Raw genomic sequence first — 22,001 nt, 5'->3', positions numbered from 1 at the left:
TGGACCCTGAAGTTGAGTTGAGAGTAATGAACTTAAGTTAAGATTTGGATGCGTAATTTCTCTAGATGCAGACAAAAATATGCAACCCGGAGTTAAAGAAATGCATCCGAATAAGCCTTCAATTGTAGATGACCAGCAAATAAAATAGGGAGAAAATATAGTCAGGCAGGAAGATCTCGAGCAAATTATAATTACTTCTCCCCCGTTTCCAGAAAGACTGATAATACCTCAACCAATTTAATATCCTCACTTTGATCTTCTGGGTGAACTAAAAAAGCTCTGTATAAAAATACCCTTCCTCCAGGCCATTCAAGATATTCCGATATATGCTAAAACCATTAAAGAATTGTGTGCAAAGAAGTCTGTGAGGAAAACAAAAATAACACCAACTGTCCATGTCATCGAAACTTTGTCTGATTTATTACTAGGCAAAGAGACACTCGTAAAATATGAAGACCCGGGGAATCCCATTGTCATAGTCCAAATAAATGGCTGCTCTTTTCCCAATGCTTTAATTGACTTAGAGGCAGCCATTAACATTCGTGCACCAGAAACTTGTGAAGTGCTTGGCATCATAGCCTTAGAACCAACCACTACCTTGTTGGAACTAGTTGACCATTCATTCATTAGGCCAGAAGGAACGTTACAAGATGTGATGGTTTCTGTGGACTCTTGGGAATATCCAACAGATTTTTTGATTATTAACCCCAAAAATCGGCTAGATGGACATCCCTTAATACTAGGAAGCCCTTGGCTAGCAACAACTAATGCTTATATAGGTTGCCAAACAAGTAGTATGACCATACCCAGAGGGAATGATGTAAAGAATCTGGCTTTATACCCTCCTTCTTAGCCAAGCCTAACCATTGTAAAAACTAGGAAACAACCAACAACATATTTAAAAGAAAATATTTGTTCATCATTGACTATGGCAGATGCGCTTGAATTAAAAAATCAAAGAGAAGATGATGTCATTAACACCTTTATTAATCACCCTGCTGTAGTGTCTAATTTGAGATGTCACCTGATTGAAGCAGTCCTTGACAATGAGATTGAGGAAGATTCCTTGAGAGACATCAATGACCAACCGATACCAATAACAATTGTCTATAATAGAAAGCCTATTCAAATTGAGCAAGGGAAAATCCTAAACATTAATAGTAATCTGAGTAATGACCAACAACAAAAACTTATCCAAGTCCTTAGGAAATATAAAGGGCCTTTTGCATGGGACTACCCAAACATGAAAGGGATTGACCCTCAGTGATTCATGCACCACATATACACTGAAAAAGATGCAAGACCCATTCGACAACCACAACGTAGATTAAATCCTCATCTAAATGATATTGTGAAAGAAGAGCTTCAAAAACTGTCAGATGTGAATTTTATTTATCCTATATCTGATAGTAAATGGGTTTCTCCATTAGTAGTTGTCCCAAAAAAGAATGGAAAATGGCAGATATGCGTTGAATATAGAGAACTCAACAAAGAAATGAAAAAGGAACATTTTCCCCTTCCACTTATCGATGAGGTCCTAGATACACTAGCAAGAAAGAAATTGTTCTCTTTCCTAGATGGCTTCAGTGGCTAAAACCAAATTCAAATTGCCTCTGAAGGCCAAGATAAAACTAGTTTTAGTTGCCCCACGAGAACATTTGCTTACAGGGTATTGCCATTCAGATTGTGCAACACACCTACTATATTCCAAAGAGCCATACCCAATATTTTTGTAGACTTGATAAATGAAGGATTGGAGGTGTACATGGATGATTTCACACCCTATGGAGATGACTTTGATCAGGCATTGCAAACATTCGAGAAAGTCCTAGAACAATGTATTGCTCCTAGGCTATGCTTAAGTCATGAGAAGTGTCATTTGATGATGACAGAGGGCCCGATCCTCAGTCATTACATTTCAGTAGTTGGAATTCAGGTAGATCCAGCAAAGATACAAGTAATCCTCTTATTAGCTACTCCCTGCACTCAAACAGAGGTACATAGCTTTTTGGGATTTACTGGATATTATTGTAGATTTATAAAGAACTTTTTGCAAATTACTGCACCTTTATATGCCTTGACAGGAAATGTTGATTTTATATGGACTGATAAATGTGACACTACCTTCACATATCTGAAATGGTTAGTATCAACAACACCAGTATTATGAGGCTCGAATTGGGATATAACTTTCCCGATTTCACCAAATGTATCATACACAACCATTGGACCTGTTCTTGGCCAAGAAGAAGAAAAGAAACCTTACGCTATATATTATATCAACAAAAACCTTACTCCTACTGAGTTGAATAATACAGTAACCAAAATGGAGTTTCTAGCTGTTATTTATTATATCAACAAATTTACACACTATGTAATTGGATACCCTATATTTTTGTATAATGATCACTCTGCCATTAAATATTTAGCCAATAAACCAATTACAAATGGAAGAGTGACTCGTTGGTTACTAATTTTGCAGGAATTTGACATAACTATAAGGGCTTGACCAGGGAAGGAGAACCTCGTGGCAGAATTCCTCTCCAGAATAGACGATACAGTGGCGATAGAGGATCAGTTTTGGATGAACATTTGTTTGTTGTGGCCATAAAAATGCCAGGGTATGCAGATGTAGCGAATTACTTTGCAGCGGGAAAATTCCCCAAACATCTAACACCTAGAGAAAGGAAATTCATTATGTAGCATAGAACTCGTTTCTCCTAGATTGGAGGATATATTTTCCACACAGGATCTGATATGCACATCCGTAGGTGCATGAGGGAGAACAAAATTTATGATATCTTAAGCCATGATGGACCTTATGGTGGACACTTTGCAGATCGTAGAACTAGACATAAAATTCTACAGATGGACTACTATTGGCCCATTATTTTTAAATATGCTAAGAAATTTGTCCAGGCATGTTATAGTTGCCAAAGGATGGGCTGCCCTGGCCAATTTGATGAAATGCCTCTGCATCCACAACTGGTGATAGAACCCTTTGAGCGTTGGGCATTAGATTTCATTGGGCCATTCACACCACCATCCAACCAGAAATCGTACATATTGGTTGCAACAGATTACGTAACTAAGTGGGTTGAAGCAGTAGCGTTACCAAGAGCAACAGTGGAAACTGTTATTAATTTTCTTTTCAAAAAAATTTTCTAGTATGGCTTGCCCAGAGAAGTAAATACTGATGGGGGGCCACAATTCGTGGGTCATAATATTGCTGCTACACTGAAAAATCATCACATCACACACATAATTACTTCTTCGTATCACCCATAGGCAAACGGGCAGGTGGAGAGCACCAACAAAGTTATCAAAGCTATTCTAACGAAGACAGTCTCATCACATCAATGAGACTGGACTGCTCGACTGCCAGAGGCCTTGTGGGCATATCACACAACTTGGAGAAACACTATTGGATACTCTCCGTATCAACTGGTATTTGGTAAGGAACCCATTTTTCCTAGAGAATTTGAAATACAAACACTAAGGATAGCCGAGGAAGTCAGACTGGATTTAACTGAAGCCCAGGTTAACAGGTTACAATAGATGAATGAATTAGATGAAATTCAGCTACTAGCTCTACAACATACAACACTTATTCAACAAAAGAGAGCCAAATGGCATGATTCCCTGATTAAGAAAAATACATTTCATGAGGGTGACTAGGCACTTCTTTATGATTCTAGGTTTCAAGACTTCCCTGGCAAACTACAAACTAGATAGTTAGGCCCCTATGAAAGAAAGCAAGTACACAACAATGGAAATCTTATGTTGGCCACCATTGATGGGTCTGGTTCTTTTTTTAAAGTGAGCAGGCATCGGGTGTGCCTATACCAAAAACCACTTACTAGAGAATCTTTCTATCAGCAGATACATGTGGACCCCACCATGCAAGTTTTAGCTGCAGGAGGTAATCCTTCAGCAACTCATCTTTATAAATTCTATTTATTCTCTGTAAAATATGTAAATATGATTGTTGATTTGATTTTCTTTTCTTTTTTTTCTTTTTCTCTATTTGTTTTGTTGTTTAGTTAATTGAACAGTTGTTGTTCGATCTATTGAACAACAGTTTCTTTCTTTTCATTGTTTCGTTGTTCAATCTATTGAACAGTTGCTATTCATTCCAATTGAACAACACTTTATTTATTTTCATTGTTTCACTATTCAATCTATTGAGCAGCTTCTATTCAATCTATTGAACATCAATTCTTTCCTTTTTGCATTGTTTTGTTGTTCATTTAATTGAACCACTGTTTTTTAATCTATTGAACATCTACTGTTCAATCTATTGAATATCTGTTGTTCAATCTATTGAACAACATTTCTTTTCTTTTTACGTTGTTTTATTGTTCAATATATTAAACAACTGTTGTTCAATCTATTCAACAACACTTCTTTTCTTTTTGTGTTGTTTTTCTATTCATTTAATTGAACAACTGTTGTTCAATATTTTGAACAGCCACTGTTCAACCCAATTGAACAACAATTTTTTTCTTTTGTTTGATTGCTCTTCGCTTATCTGAGCCCAATTTTTCTTTTGTTTTTCATTTTGTTTTCTTTTCATGTCATCAAGTACACTACTTTTATGCGAACGAGAATTTATGGATTCTATTGAAGGGAGTTAATACCATTAATGTTATGATCTTTAACAGGACAACTTCTTGATGATATATTCTTTTCAAGAAAAGAGACACAATTATTTATATACTACTTTACTACATTGTTTTCTGTTGTACATGATATTGATTGATCATCTTAATACTATGTTGGTTCCACCCTTCCTGGTTATAATCTTCTCTATCTATAACAAATAAGACTATGGCTATACTTTTTCTATTGACATGTTAAACTTCTTCCATCATCCCTGCTCTTAAGGAGTATTGAGCCTCCCTCTATTTATCATAAAAATGTGTAATAGCAACAATTTTTTTTTCTTCAGATGGAGGAAAGGGGGTCTCATTACGAGCCAGCCTAACATGTTCATAAGGATGTAGCAAAGTGACATTCCCATTATGGCCACCACACCAGGGTTATGATGCATTGGATAGCTAGAACGTCCTTGGAACAGGAGGTCTCATCACGAGCTGGCCTAATCACTTTTGCTACATCCTAGTGAATAGCAGTGTGGTCATCTAGTTACCATGCCAGCACATTGATCTCCTGGAGAACAACATTGAAATTCTCCATTCATAAATTGAGGATCTTGGCTCATATGGGTTAAAAAGTAACCCTGCTGAGGCTATGGACGCCTACTGGCAGTAAAGGCTCTACTCATGGTATTGAAGTTATATCTTATCATCAATTATTACTATAATACCCTGTTCTTATTCTTTCTTTTTATTGGAGAAATTATTTCCTTAATGTTTCCCTGTTTAGAACCTTTATGCACGAGACACTGCTTTTCGATCTATCATATCATTCTCGACTAGAATACCATCACCAAAGCAGCTTTTCGGCATATTGTTGTCCTTTTCTTTCTCGCATAACTTATCATCAATCCAAATCATCCTATCTCTTATTCATAACTATCTTTACACACTCCGCTCTCATTATAACAATACCTCTTGTTTTCCTGTCATTTATATGCGTACTCTATTCCATTCAATGTCATACTATTCTTTCCCTTGCCTTGTCGTTAGAACAACACTTTCCCTATCTACTTGGTCGTAGGTGACCTATCCTTTTAAGGAGGGGGAGGATTCCCATTACACCTTTGCATGCATTGTATTTATTCTGCTTATTGGACTTGATATGTTGCTATGATATCCCATGATCAAATGGCATGTGGCAGTATGATAGTCCTCGAATTAATATTATTAATTATCATGGAAATTTCTCTTCATATTATGGAATTTAGTTGTTACGTGTACTTGTTATCCCATTTTACCAAAGAAATCGTTGTTCTTTGCTGCGTTTTTCATACTGTGTTAATCTTTTAAAATTTTAGTGTGAATACTGGAAGAATTCAAATATTATGGGTGGAAAATCAATTTGTCGAGAGCCCTTGGTGTTGGAAATTTCTGACAGAGCTAGGGAAATTCTGGTGTTCACGAATGGATGTCATATTTCACCAGCCTTTAGGCTCCTAGTAGTGAAATTGCTCTTGAATTTTTACAGCACTTATAGAATGGGCCATCCACAGTAAAAGGTGTAAGAATAATAGTATCGGAATCTTTGATAGCTGAAGCTTCTGGGTTGTTGGTAGAAGGAGAAGTATGGCCTAAAAATCACGTAATGTTGCATGACATAGTGGATATTTTCAAAGGCGTAGGTGAATTGCTAACCCGAAAAGGCAAGGGCATTCAACAGACCTCTCTGGGAGAACCATGGTGTGAATTGGCAAGTTTCATCCAGAAGTACATTACCTATGATGATCAACGGGATGTGATAAAACCACGGCAACTTAAGCTCGTAGTCATTTTAAGGCAAAATCTTACTCTCAATTTGCAATTTTTCTTGAATTCATTATTGCATCATACACCTGGTAGAGTAAGATGGGCTAAACATCCTCATACAATAGTCAATCATCATGTTTTGATTAGACTAATTGTTAGTCATAGTCTTGCTCAGCTAAATTTAACTTAGGATAATTTTATAGCACCACTAGAGATTAGGCTAGACCCTATAGTCCAAAATTCTGCAACCTTGGAAATTGGACAGTAGAACCCTATTTCGAAGAGGAAAAGAACTGCTGATACAATAATAGGACCTCATAAGTGTAGGCATTCTACGAGGCTAAACCCAGTTTAGAGGACTTTTGTAGATCCTCAGGGTAGTGTCGAATGCCTGACAGAGCCATCTAGTCCAATTACTATACAGGAATCTGAACCAGAACTAGAGAAAGAATGTAATTCTAAATCAGAACTGGAGGAAGAATGTAATTCTAAATCAAAACTAAAGGAAGACTGCAATTTTGAACCAGAACAGGTGGAAGAACATGATTCTGACCCAGAAGAAAGGAAAGCACAATTTTTTTTTTTCAAAATGATGGGGAACTAGAAAATGAAGCAGGGCCTTCTCAAACACCACCTATGATCCCCCGAGATGATTTCTTGCAGGACTTTGAGGAAGGGATGGCCCATGGTCCTGCAAATTTGAATGCATATATGCAACCTAGAGGACCACATGACTAGGACCTTAACAAAGTTCAATCCTCAGGAGATTCTGGTCACACAGAAATTTTTCCTTCCCCAGAAGCTACAGACTTGGAAGAGGAAGTGGATACAAGAATAGTTCATGAATCTAATAACAAGTCAGGTGACACGGTTATAGTGGAACATAATCAAGACAAGCACCAAGAACCCTTAGATATAAAGGGTATTGATAAAAATTTTCCTACAAAAGATGCTTCTCAGAAGAAGCAAGTAGCTGAAATAAAGTTAAGGAAGCTAGGGAAGAAATACCAGAAGCTTAAGAAGAGGGTTAAGCGGCTGCGTCGAAAATTGAAAGAAACTACGAATAGGAAAGCTCAGAGCACTACTTTTGAGTTCGTCACTATGGCCACACAAACATAAATATGTGAAGGTAAGGCAACAAGAACCTAGACCAAATCTATTTCTACATAGACGGTTGCCACGCAAACAAGCTCTCATATAGATTGAATAGATATGGCTATTTAGACGAAGGGTTTATCCTCTCACAATAAAGGCACCCAGACATAAGAGATAGTCAGTGGAGCTCCATCAAGCAGTAATCCTATTCTTCTAGAGTTACAGGGGGAGCTGGTACATGCCCAGCTTGCTTTAGCGCAATGTAAGAAGGACACAGTTCCTCTAAAAAAGTATCAGGAGCTACATAAGCAATTTAATGACTTGACCATAATTGAGAGTGAAACTTTTTGTAAGTTCAGGAAAGAGGAAGAAAAGCTAAGGAAAGTAAAAGCCAAGCTGGATAAGGCTGTGGGTCAAATTGATGTTATTTTCTCTTTGTATTCTAATGTCTTATCTTGCAGGTCTCCTGCTACAAATTATGCTATGTTTTGTTTGGAAATATATTTACTATTGAATATTAAAGTTGTTAAGGTCGGCAAGTCAGTTGAATTGAAGACAACTAAAGAATTTATAAAATGCTGTAAGGGTCATGGGATAAAAGTCCAACGTCTTCTCTGTGAACTTTGTTTGAATAAATTTTTACTAGAAGGGGAGGTGGATAATAATCGTATCCCTTTTGTTGGGGACATTCAACTCCAGGCCTTCATTTCCTTCGTAGCGAAGCAACATAAGTGGTCCAGGGCTTATAACAACTTTCAAAGGAAAGAACATGGACTGGATTTGTGGGTAAGGGGTGAGCCTACTCAACCATTGCATCATTTTGCTAGACACAAGAGGCTCATGAAATAGGAGGGAGTAATTAAGGCTCTAGGGCCTATACATCAAGAAATTGTGCGAGCAGAAAGGAAGTATTTCTTACCCATACAGGAAAGGCCCTTACTTGCATCCAAACAAAGATGGATGGTCTGTACCAATAGTGTTAGGAATAGTGAACCATTTGGCTATAGGAATTTTAAAGTTGTCACAGGCTGTTTTGTCACATACAGTTATATTATCTCGAGGGGATGACCATATTGGCTAGGACGTCTATTTAGCAGCCCTATTATTTGGTACCCTCCTGAAGGATATCATTCTCATTACGAGTTGCCTAGAGGTCATGAAGGGATAACCTTTGGAAATTTAGTAAAACAGCACAGTTTTAGGTTGTATTAAGAAAAGGTCTTTCATGCTTACTATTTAACTACATTACATGATAACTACTTATTTTCGCGAGGATATGAAACAAGGTAAGCCTGGGAGTACGTTGGGCCGTGCAACAGGTATAAATTTACTCTTGATTACACTATCTTTTTCTCCTTTTTATGCATTTCTGCCATGATGTAGTAAGGTTTTGATATAATTTCGATAGAAAGTGAAAGAAGTTGTTTTTCATGTAATTTGGTTGTCAAAACTAACTTTCGTTGCTTTTTATGCAGAGATTAGTGAATGGAACAACTGTTGTTCAAACTATTGAACAGCAAAGACCAAACAAGGAGAAAAGAGTGCGTCTTGTGTGGGCAGGTTGAGAAGAGAATTAGGAGGATCAGCACAAGATGGAAGATTGTCTCATAATAGTATTTAGTTGTGAATTCCATAGGATCTCCTGCTCCTGAGGAATCACATTTATCTCTTTTCCTCTTTGACTATAAGAGGGGAAAAACATATAGAGTAGAACAACTTTTCACCTTTTACTTCAATTGTAATTTTAATATACAGAGTGTTATTCTCAAGGATACATCATGTTGTAATGAAATTTGGATTTGATGAATAATATATAATTTGTGTTGTTGTTTATTCACAATATTCTAAAGTAATTAAGAAGTAATCACTAGTGGATTGGGCCCGCTCACTGGTGGATTTCACTGTTATTCCCTATTTTATAGTTTTACCTTTCTTTTACTGCAAGTTTAATTACACTGTTTTATAGCTTTACGATTGATTTACTTTCACCAGTGCTGAGTTTGCGTATTCATTGCATTAATTCTTATCTTTTTTGATTGGATTCATTTATTTATGTCGTAGATTGATTTAATTATTAGGTAAGAATCATTTCATGTTAATTGAAAGCCAGAGTGTTACTGGTTAGATCAAGTGTATTACTTTTATGTAGAAGCTTAGATTTAGCTGAAAGAGATTTCTTATCGATATGGTGCACTCAGTTGATCTAATTACAATTAGGACATATTTATTAAGATTGAGTTTTGGTTTTGATTAACATTGAGTTTTGGTGCTTGAATAGGTTAATTTCCTTGAAGTTACAAGCTTGATATTTATGGTTTGATCCATTTACTCTTGTATTGAAATTAATAAGCTATCATCAAGCATTACTCTCTGTAGATAAAATGATTTTCATGACTTGCACATATTGTGTACACTCTTGAAACAAAAATACTTACCCAGGTCGATAATTAATGTGAGGCATTTAAGGGTTCTAAAAGACATCTTATATGCATCCAATAACATCTACTATACAAATGTTAGGGAAAACTAGTATATGGTCTCAGAGATATGGTGAATATATGGTGTATGTGTGAAAAAGCAACGCAAAAGGAAAACACTCCATTGTTTCGATATCGTCAGTGACACCTTGAGTTGATTGATGATTTAAGTAGGTGTGAAAAGGCCTAAACAACATTAGATTCCTCCTTATAAACTTTCTTTTATCTCACAAATCCCCCAACTGTCTAAATTCTACTTTCATAAAAAATGCAGTGCGAGTGAGGATGTGCAGCGTCACTTGTCCTCTATAGGTTTTGATCAACACTGATGTCTTTGAAAACTATGTACATTCTTTTCATGATGTTGACATAATGGTGTCCAGGCTGGAGACCCTTTTCAAGTCTTTCTTCATCAAAAATAGAAAACATTTTGTAACATACCCAGGTAACCTCACATGAAAGTACGAGTTACTTTTTTTGAGACAAATTACCTAGAGGTAACTATCCAAATCACTATTCCCAATTCCTCATTAACCATTATAAAGAATGTTCATTAGTACATAAAGTAACTTTAGTAGAGGAATAGTAACTTGCATAACTTTAGTAGAGGAATAGTAACTTGCATAACCATTAACAACAACTGTTGTAGTATATTTAGATAAATTGTAAGATGTAACCTTGCATCCATTTCATGATTACTTTAACCAGATTAATTAATCACATACTTGACATTATCAACATCACATCATGTAGGGAATCAACGTCATCAAACTGACACAATAAGAAATCACATCATTGAACACCAATATACCTTGGAAAACCCATAGGGTGGAAAGCATCAAACATTAATTTTATTACTAAACACTCATGAAGGTCTTAACCACTCACTTGATAGATTATAACAGATTCCATCCATTAACCATTTCCATAAAATATTACAAAGAAATAACATTTAAATACAACATATCTAGCTAAAATATTTTACAATCATCAGGAAATCGTTTACCCACAAAACTCCACTATTTATATCTTTGTGACCTGATTATTCCATTAGTGGACCGTCGTGCAACCTTCTCTGATCTAGATGGACCATCAACCATTCTTCCATAATTTTAAACATAATCTATCATTTTCACAATTCAACATACTTTCCTATCATTTTTGTTGTCAACAAGCTTTGATATCGTGATTAGATAAAGAATTAATAAACCAATAATCAATCATTAAAAGCAATTTTTTAACATCTATTGATGTGCATACATGAGATGTAAATATGATGTCACAACATGCTTTTTCTAACTAAATTACTGGTGCATTAAGTGTAAGCAAATAACTATCAAGCTTGTCAAAATAAACATCACATTACTATGATCCTTCACATAGACACACACATTCATACTAGACAAATCACTACAATTGTCCATAAATTCCTTTAAAGGAAATTAACACATCATGCATTCGAGTTACTTAAAAATTAACAAAAGAACTATGCCTTCATCTATCACTTTTGGTGCATGCAAATATATAAAGAAGTTAACATAATGAATGTCATTCCTATGCATGCAAATACATATACTTTCAAAAAACATACTTTCCAATGTAAGCTTAACACAACAGGTTGTTGTTTCCTACATGCGAATGTACATTATTTCCAAATGAATGGTAACATAAATATTGCACATATATACATCCTATTCCAAAAGAAACTAATATAACAGTTATGATATCTTAAAATTAATCACATATAATTTTTTACATAAATATAACTCAACTTCTATCCATGCAAAGAAGATATCTTTATAACACCATAAATATTCTTTGTGCATGCAAGAGCTTATCATAATAGCCCTTCTTTAGTGTACTCAACCCATATTCCCTTCTCTATAATTCTACCATCATTAGCTATTATTTTCATGTAAACAAATACATACGTCTTCTTCAATAGGAAGTCAATATAACATCGCTTTTCTATATTTCTACATGCAAGTTTCTCATGCTTCATTTTCAAGAAATTACCATATATAACCATCATTTACACATAAAAATAAGAAAACAATAACAAGGTTAACTTAACCTTTTATGCACCTAAATCAAGAAATTAACACAATTCATCTAGCCACACGATATTTTCAAGATACTATTCTTTTCAAGAAGATTGATATAATACCTTTCTTTATATGCACTCAAAATCATATTTTCTATATCGCAATAACTGCCCTTTGTAAATGCAAACAACTTTTTTTATGTTAACGCAATCTCCCTTACTTCAATGCGCATAATCATTTCAAGAAACAAGCATGCATTCTTATTCTTGTTTGGACAAGATTCATATGAATCTTTAAAAAAAAAACTTTATTTTCATCTATTCGTGCGCAAAACTCCTATGCAATCTTTGTGCACTCAAATCCTTGCAGTCATTAAATAAACAACTTGGGTAATATATACATACATATTCATGAAATCCCTTCCAATAAAATTAATCTAATTAAATTTTTCCCTTTTCTTTTGCACCAACCATGAAAATATTTCACGAATTACCCTCTTTCATCTATATTCATTTTCAAGAAAATAACTTGGATTTATTAGCATTTCATACACTAGATTTGTACAAAGCCCCATTTTAAGAAATGAGTATGCATCCCAACTTTTCTTACATAATGTTTATATGAAATATTATATGTATATATATATATATATATATATATATATATATATATATATATACATATATATATATATATATATATATATATATATGTATATATCTAGAGAGAGAGAGAGAGAGAGAGAGATGTTTAACGTAATAATTTTTTTTATCTACATGCAGTAGCATATTTTTATTTTTAAAGAAAACTAATATGAGTTCTTTGTATGCACAACATTTCAGAGTATGCATATACAATACTATTTATATTTTTAAATGAAAAGAAAAGTTCTTTCTCTTCTTTTAATCTAAAAGAATTCGTATGCAAATTCCACTTTAAAAAATAATGATAAAGTACTTATCCCTTGAGCATAGTGTCTATAAAATCTGTGCCAATAAATAACAAGGCCAATCATGAAGCCTCCTTCACGGCATCTACACCATCCTTCTAGAGAATGATTGAGGATGAAAATACATTGGTGGTTTACATTGCACATATGCTATACTTGTCATCATAAGCCTAATAGAATCTCTGTGCTCAAACTCATCAAAATACTTGTGATAGTTTAGATATTATGGTACTGTATTATTTTCAGAAAATAAATTTCTATGTTCCATCATCACTGGGTAAACCTCTTTTCATTTCCTGAAAATAGATGTTTTGGTGAATAGAGATTGAAAAGTGTTACCTCGAACTGTTTACCTCTAACTGATTCTTGATGCTACGAGTCATGGAAAAATAAGTATTTGTATTCTATTAAAACCTTGTAAATATGCTTCTTACTCTTTGATGTTCGACATATGTATACCTATAAACACACTCCTCCAAAATGAAGGATTTAATTTTTTAAGAAATACCAATAAGTAAAAACAATAACATTTAATCAATAATAATAAGAATTTATAGTTGCAAAAATATGCAAGTTCTACTTTCCATCACTTAGGCAATAAAGCACTCAAAGAGCACCTAGCTCTCCCATCATCAAAATGATCAATAATTGCATCAAGTGCGAATTGTCCTAGCTGCTGCTAGAGTCATTCGTAAGTCTGGTAAAACAATAAATGATTACAATGCCAATAATTCCTTACTGAGAACTAGGCACATTTCTCGTGAAGATGTACATAAAATGTTTACACAATTATATTGAAAAATCATTTTGAACACAACACATACGTGATTACTTAATTTGTTCTACTATGAGAGCCGTAATGGTAAAATACTGCTCTCCCCAACCCATGGGAACTAGTTTCCACATTCAAGTCGAGTCATTTTGATATTTAGATGGTTATCTAACATAGACCATACCAGGTCTAGTATGGAATTCGACTGGCCAACCTGCACAAGAATTCCAATTACTAAAAGGGGTTGAATACAAAATTCCTCTTGTCATCGTCCTATCTATGAGGAATTTTTGGGCCTCTACCAATAGACTCTAAAATTGAAAGAGTTTCCTCATAATTTTTCTCCTTTTCAACATATTTGCCAACTCGTTTGCCTTACTGAGATCACCTCTCACTAGGGAGATGAAATCTGGGAAGGCAAGTGCCATCAACACCTCTAGGCAGACAACTTCCATCAACCCAAGGCCTCTTGGCCCTTCACAACTGCGAAGAACCGTCTCACATGTAAATTTCTCTTTTATCACTTGTTGACATACTAATTTACATAATGAAGCACATACACATTATCATTAAAATATAATAAACATTTATGTACACCATGCATTTATAATGGACACTCAACATGGGTCCACAATATCTAAATGGAGAGGAAACATGGATAACATATAGGTGGTATACATTCTAATTTTCCAAATAACATAATCATGTATATCATACCATTATACTTTCTAATTTACAGTTGCAATTCACATTGCAACGTTTTACCTTCCCAAATCTTCGTATTGCCATTAAGCTACATATTCTTAATCCCGTCGATAACATTAGTCATAATTATGCATTTTTTAAATAAGTGTTCACTTTTGCAATATTTTTAGTTTCATCCATACAATATTGTCATGCGTAAATGTATATACAAATATTCGTTAATGTTTATAGGTATATCAATGTTTTCAATGTAGTGATGTATAGTGTTGTAACACTATGAAATAGCCAATTGTCGAACTCTGATTGAGTCTAACCCCTTTTGCTTTAGACCCCTACTATATATCCACCATAGGACTTCGTTTAGTGATGGAGCACCAACCATATCAGAGCCCCCTATATCAGCATTTTTTATTTGTGGTCAATGTACCAGAAACCACAAACTTGCGATCACCGATCTTTGATTTTTAAGCTCCTTCTACTCATCCCTTACAACATAATTATGACCATAGAACCAAGGGTGGTTACCAAGGGCTTGACCTTAAGGCGTTAAGTCTTTCAACGCTCTACTGGTGGTCCTTTTCTTTTTTTATAGTTCTCAGCCATTGGTTTCCTGTGTGTTCCACAACCAAGTTGCTAACATGATAGGAGCCCCCTTATTTATGTTCTTCACTTGTTTCCCATATGCGAGCAACCACAAATCATTGATTATCAATTACCGATAGGACCTTATTTTCATCCCTAGCCAATCAGAGCCATCCAAATGCCTACATGTGTCATTCGTAGAGGAGAGAGAAAGGGGCCTCACCTACTCTAGTTTTTCACCAAAATCCTTTGTATTTTCCTTTTTGGCCTCCATGATGATTTAGCAAATTTTGCACAATCACGAATTATCCCTCAATATTGTAAGACCTCTAAAATGAAAGATCACTGACATTCAGTTTAATGGGGTCTTCGATATGTAATTCGCCAGGATGTTTGATTGGCTCGGACCTTTGATTTCGATTCATCAAGACCTACTATTCACTAGGACCTCTTATTAGTTGGGACCTCTGATTGTGATTCACCAGGACATCTAATTTCCCATATTATTCACTTCACAAGCCCTTAACCATCCTAAACTTTAGTAGACCATATCTCTCAAATCACAAGTCCATTTTTGGAATTTCGCATACCATTGGAAATCTCTCTTATAGCACTTTCGAATGAAAGGGGTATGATTAGCCACCAAGCCCATATTTTGCCTCAAACAATGGCTCCAAATTATTAACTAGATGAAATCATAACCATCAAGGCAATAAACCCCATCATCAGGTTGATCCTTGTTTTACATCAATTCAAATACTTACACCACCAACCACCTTCATACCATAAAATTTCCAACGCAATCCCTAAGTAGAATATTATGAAATTATTAGCATATTTAATGATAGATTACATGACATTTTGATTGGTAGGATAGACCAAAATTAACCTTAATTATAATCACCTTCTAATGAAACTTCACAATCTACTCTTTAAGGAGGATTAGGTCCACCTCCTTCCACTCCCACCTCATATTCGTCCTCTTCTACTAAGGATTGCTCTAACGAAGAAGAATTTTCATCAACCTAGTTACATAATTCGCAGGGTTCACCTCACATGGCTAATGACCATAAAAATAATCAAGGAAATTAGGGAAATAACCCTACCACTGCATGGCTCAACTCAGATGTTTTTGTTGTGGTAGGCGTGCAACATCGTTTACCTCAAAATCCTCCCAAATTTGACCTAGACTCTAAAAACCAAGTAGAGAACCACATAAAGGCTTTCACGCAAAAAATTAGGCAAAGGAATGTGCATCATTAAGATGCCAACTGTGTATTGTATACATTCTATACGAACTTTGTAAATTCCCTAGTCTGAGGAGAGAAATTGCAGAGGTAACCACAAACCACTTCTAGGTCAAAATCCAGAACTTCTACCCTTGGAGATGGCTCTTTCACTTAGATTACTCAACCTATCTAATATTAGGCTAGCCATAAAGTTATTTTAGGGTATGTTTGAAAGGTCTGTTGATGAGAAAAGATACAGATCCATTGGTCATGGAGACATGTCAAATCAGTTTTTGGTCCAGTGATATGATGCAAAAAGAGAGGGTTTCTCCACAGGGGCAAGATGGGTAGATTTAGTGGTGTAATTTCGGTCAAATTGTTGTAGGGGTGAATGTATAAAAGGTGAAATACGTCACATTATAGCATAAACCCATGGAAGAAATCTGAAATTTGTCCTTAAAATGAAAGCATTGATCACTTGGAAAAACCAAAACAAAGCACCATTAAGATGATTGTTAAATCAAACATCTTGTTTTTTCCAAGAAAGAAGATATGCATTCAAGGGATTTAAACATTCAATATAACTCACAAGATGAAAGGAGCACAAACCACCAAAATTATGATCCAGGAATCCCCACAAATCACCTTCTATTTCATTCATTCACCAGGAAAACTTTAAGAAAAAATGTGCGCAAAAGTATTTCTTCTCTAATATAACCAACAACAAACCCTTTCTACACTCAAATTCATGAATTATATGCGATATTGTCTTCGTAGTTCTAACAGGGTCAAAAGACACATATTCCCCTAATAGATAAAACTAATTTCGTGAAAATAGCAAACAAATCCGCTTATGTAGGTAATAGGAAACTACCTTCGACCTATTTATTGCTACTTTCCTAATACATCATTAACTTCAAATAGTTGTAAATAAGCATTAAATACACCTCATAAGACAATAATACACCTATACACATGATCTAAAATACTTCAGGAAGCCAAAACTTCAAAATTTGAAATGAAATGGTGCTCACTATCCAGACTTTATAGTGCATAAGCCAGATTCACAACAAATTAAAGTAACCATCCATGTTTTTTATGGTTTCATCCTTCCTCTATCAAAATGCATCAAAGGGGTATTCTTCAAATACCATTGTGATGGTACTGAACCACTTATATAAGATTCAAAGTGCTTACAGACCTACTTTTGGACTATCCCACACTTTTGCAACAAAACTGTCAACTTTCACAATGCGACTAATATTTCTTTAATATCTCCTAAATGGTAAATCAACTTGACCTGAAATTTGGAAAACAAGTAATATTATCACACTTCTTCCACAAACCAAACCAAATAAAACTCACATATTTTTAGAAAATAAAAAATTGGATTTAGGTGGTAGTAGTTTGTTTCTCCAAAACCGTGAAGAATTCTGGGCTGAAATAAACTAAGTTTGTTCATCTCACGCACATACATCTACCATACAAATGTTAGGGAAAATGGGTATAGGCTCTCAGTGATATGGTGAATATATGGTGTATGTGTTAAAACGCAGTGCAAAAGGACAATGCTCCATTGTTTAGATATCGTTAGTGAAACCGTGAGTTTCTTGATGATTTAAGTAGGTGTGAAAAGGCATAAACAACATTAGATTCCTCCTTATAAACTTTCTTTTATCTCAAAAATCCCCCAACTCTCTAAATTTTAGTTCCATAAAAAATGTAGTGTGAGTGAGGATGTGTGGTGCCACCTGTCCTCTATAGGTTTTGATCAACACTAACGTCTTTGAAAAATATGTACATCCTTTTCATGATGTTGACATAATTGTGTCGATGCTAGAGACCCTTTTCCAATCTTTCTTCGTCAAAAATAGAAAGCCTTTCGTAACATACCCCAGTAACATCACATGAAAGCACGAGTTAATTTTTTTGACACAAATTACCCAGAGGTAACTATCCAAATCACTATTCCAAATTCCTCATTAACCATTATAAGGAATGTTCATTACTACATAAAGTAACTTTAGTAGAGGAATAGTAAGTTGCATAACCATTAATAACAACTGTTGTAGTATATTAACATAAATTGTAAGATGTAACCTTGCATCAATTTCATGATTCCTTTAGCCAGATTAATTGATCACATACTTGACATTATCACGTCACATCATGTAGGGAATCAACGTCATCAAACCGACACAATAAGAAATCACATCATTGAACATCGATATACCTTGGTAACCCCGTAGGGTGAAAATCATCAAACATTTAATTTTATTATTAAACGCTCATGAGGGTGTTAACCCCTCGCTTGATAGATTACAAGGGATTCCATCCCTTAACCACTTTCAAAAAGTATTACAAAGAGATAACATTTAAATACAACATATCTAGCTAAAATCTATTACAATCATCATGAAATGATTACCCACAAAACTCCACTCTTTATATCTTTGTGGCTTGATTACTTCATCAGTGGACCGTCTTGCAACTTTCTCTGACCTAGATAAACCATCAATAATTATTCCATAATTTTAAACATAATCTATCATTTTCACAATTCAACATACTTTCCTATCATTTTTTCGTCAACGAGCTTTGATATCATGATTGGAAACAACATTAATAAACCAATAATCAATCATTAAAAGCAATTCTTTAACATCTATTCATGTGCATACATGAGATGTAAATATAATATCACAACATGCTTCTTCTAACAAAATTACTGGTGCATTAAGTGTAAGCAAATAACTATCAAGCATGTCAAAATAAATACCACATTACTATGATCTTTCTCACACACACACAAACATTCATACTAGACAAATCACTACAACTATCCATAAATTCCTTTAAAGGAAATTAACACATCGTGCATTCGAGTTACTTAAAATTTAACAAAAGAACTATGTCTTCATCTATTACTTTTGGTGCATGCAAATAGATAAATAAGTTAACATGATGAATTCCATTCCTATGCATTTAATTACATATGCTTTCAAAAAACATATTTTCCAATGTAAGCTTAACATAACATGTTGTTCTTTCCTACATGCGAATATACAATATTTCAAAATGAACAGTAACATAAATCTTGCATGTATATACATCCTATTCCAAAAGAAACTAATATAATAGTTATGATATCTTAAAAGTAATCACATATAATTTTTTAAACAAATATAGCTCAACTTCTATCCATGCAAAGAAGATATCTTTATAACACCATGTATATTCTTTGTGCATGCAAGAGCTTATCATAATATCCCTTCTTTAGTGTACTCAACCCATATTCCCTTCTCTATAATTCTACCATCATTAGCTATTATTTTCATGTAAACAAATACATACTTCTTCTTCAAAAGGAAGTCAATATAACCTCGTTTCTCTATCTTTCTACATGCAAGTTTCTCATGCTTCATTTTCAAGAAATTACCATAGATAACCATCATTTATGCATAAAAACAAGACAACAATAACAAGGTTAACTTAACCTTTTATGCACCTAAATCAAGAAATTAACACAATTCATCTAGCCAGGCAATCTTTTCAAGAGACTATTCTTTTCAAGAAAATTAACATAATAACTTTCTTTATATACACTCAAAAACATATTTTCTATATCACAATAACTACCCTTTGTGCATGAAAACATGTGTTTTTATTTTAACACAATCACCCTTACTTCAATGCACATAATCATTTCAAGAAACAAGCATGCGTTCTTAATCTTGTATGGACAAGATTCATATGCATCTTTAAAAAAAAAAAAAAACCTTTATTTTCATCTATTCATGCACAAACCTCCTATGCGATATTTATGCACATAGATCCTTGCAGTCATTAAATATACAAATTGGGTAATATATACATACATATTCATGAAAGCCTTTCCAATAAAATTAATGTAATTAATTTTTTCTCTTTTCTTTTGCACCAACCATGAAAATATTTCAAGAATTACCCTCTTTCATATATATTCATTTTCAAGAAAATAACTGGATTTATTATCATTTCATACACTATATTTGTACAAAAGCCCCTTTTTAAGAAAAGAGTATGCATCCTAACTTTTCTTACATAAGATTCATATGAAATATTATATCTCTCTCTCTCTCTCTCTCTCTCTCTCTCTCTCTCTCTCTCTCTCTCTCTCTCTCTCTCTCTATATATATATATATATATATATATATATATATATATATATATATATATATATATAAATATATATATAAGAAAAGCATGGTTACATGAGTACGCATGCTAAATTTTCTTACTTATCTTTTACTGTTGCATATATATATATATATATATATTTATAGATGATTAACATATATAATTTTTTTTTTCTACATCCAGTAACATATTTTTATTTACTAAGAAAACCAATATGAGTTCTTTGTATGAACAACACTTCAGAGTGTGCATATACAATATTATTTATATTTTTAAAAGACAAGCACAGTTCTTTCTCTTCTTTTAATCTAAAAGAATTCGTATCCAAATTCCACTTTCAGAAATAATGATAAAAGTACTTATCCCTTGAGCATAGTATCTATAAAATTGGTGCCACTAAATAGCAAGGCCAAGCATGAAGCCTCCTTCACAACATCTACACCTTCCTTCTGGAGAATGTTTGAGGATTAAAATACATGGGTGGTTTATAGTGGGCATATGTTGTACTTGTCATCGTAAGCCTAACAAAATCTCTGTGCTCAAACTCATGAAAATACTTGTGATAGTTTATATATATTGTAGTGTATTATTTTCAGAAAATAAATTTCTATGTTCCATCATCACTCTATAAACCCCTTTTCATTATCCTAAAAATAGATTCTTTGGTGAATAGAGGATGAAAAGTGCTACCTCGAACCGTTTACCTCTAACTGATTCTTGATGCTACGACTCGTGGAAAAATAACTATTTGTATTCCGTTAAAACCTTGTAACACTTCTGCTTACTTGTTGATGTTCAACATATGTATAACTATAAACACACTTATTAGTAGTTATAAGTCATTAAAAAACCCTAACAAATTCCTAATTCATTAAATATGGTAAATAATGATAATATTTAAAAACATAACCATAAATTCCAATGTATTAATCTCCCCAATATTTCACCTTATTAAATTATGAATGTCAAACATAAATTCCTAGCATAAGGATATTACATACTCCCCCCTTAAAGAGAACAACTTCCTTAGTGTTCATCTCTCATTGAGACTTTGTCTTTTATCATGATATATTAATCTAAATCGCAAAAAAGGGGATCATTCTCCTTCGAAATGAAGGATTTAATTTTTTAAGAAATACCAATCACTGAAAACAATAACATTTAATCAATAATAATAAGAATTTATAGCTACAAAAATATGCAAGTTCTACTTTCCATCACTTAGGCATTAATGTACTCAAAGAGAACCTAGCTCTTTCATTATCAAAATGATCAATAATTGCATCAAGTTTGAATTGTCTTAGCCCATGCTAGAGTCATTCGTATGTCTGGTAATACAATAAAGGACTACATTGCCAATAACTCCTTATTGAGCACTAGGCTCATTTCACATGAACATGTACATAAAATGTTTACACAATTATATGGAAAAAACATTTTTAACACAACACATACCTGATTACTTAATTTGTTCTACTATGAGAGCCATAGTGGTAAAATACTGCTCTCCCCAACCCATGGGAAGTAGTTTCCACAGCCAAATCGAGTTATTTTGATGTTT

Source organism: Pinus tabuliformis, chromosome 9 (genome assembly GCF_031772625.1).
Source record: "Pinus tabuliformis cultivar Carrire ecotype Pingquan chromosome 9, CPIR1, whole genome shotgun sequence".
Lineage (NCBI taxonomy): Eukaryota > Viridiplantae > Streptophyta > Pinopsida > Pinales > Pinaceae > Pinus > Pinus tabuliformis.
This window is presented reverse-complemented; position numbering follows the sequence as displayed.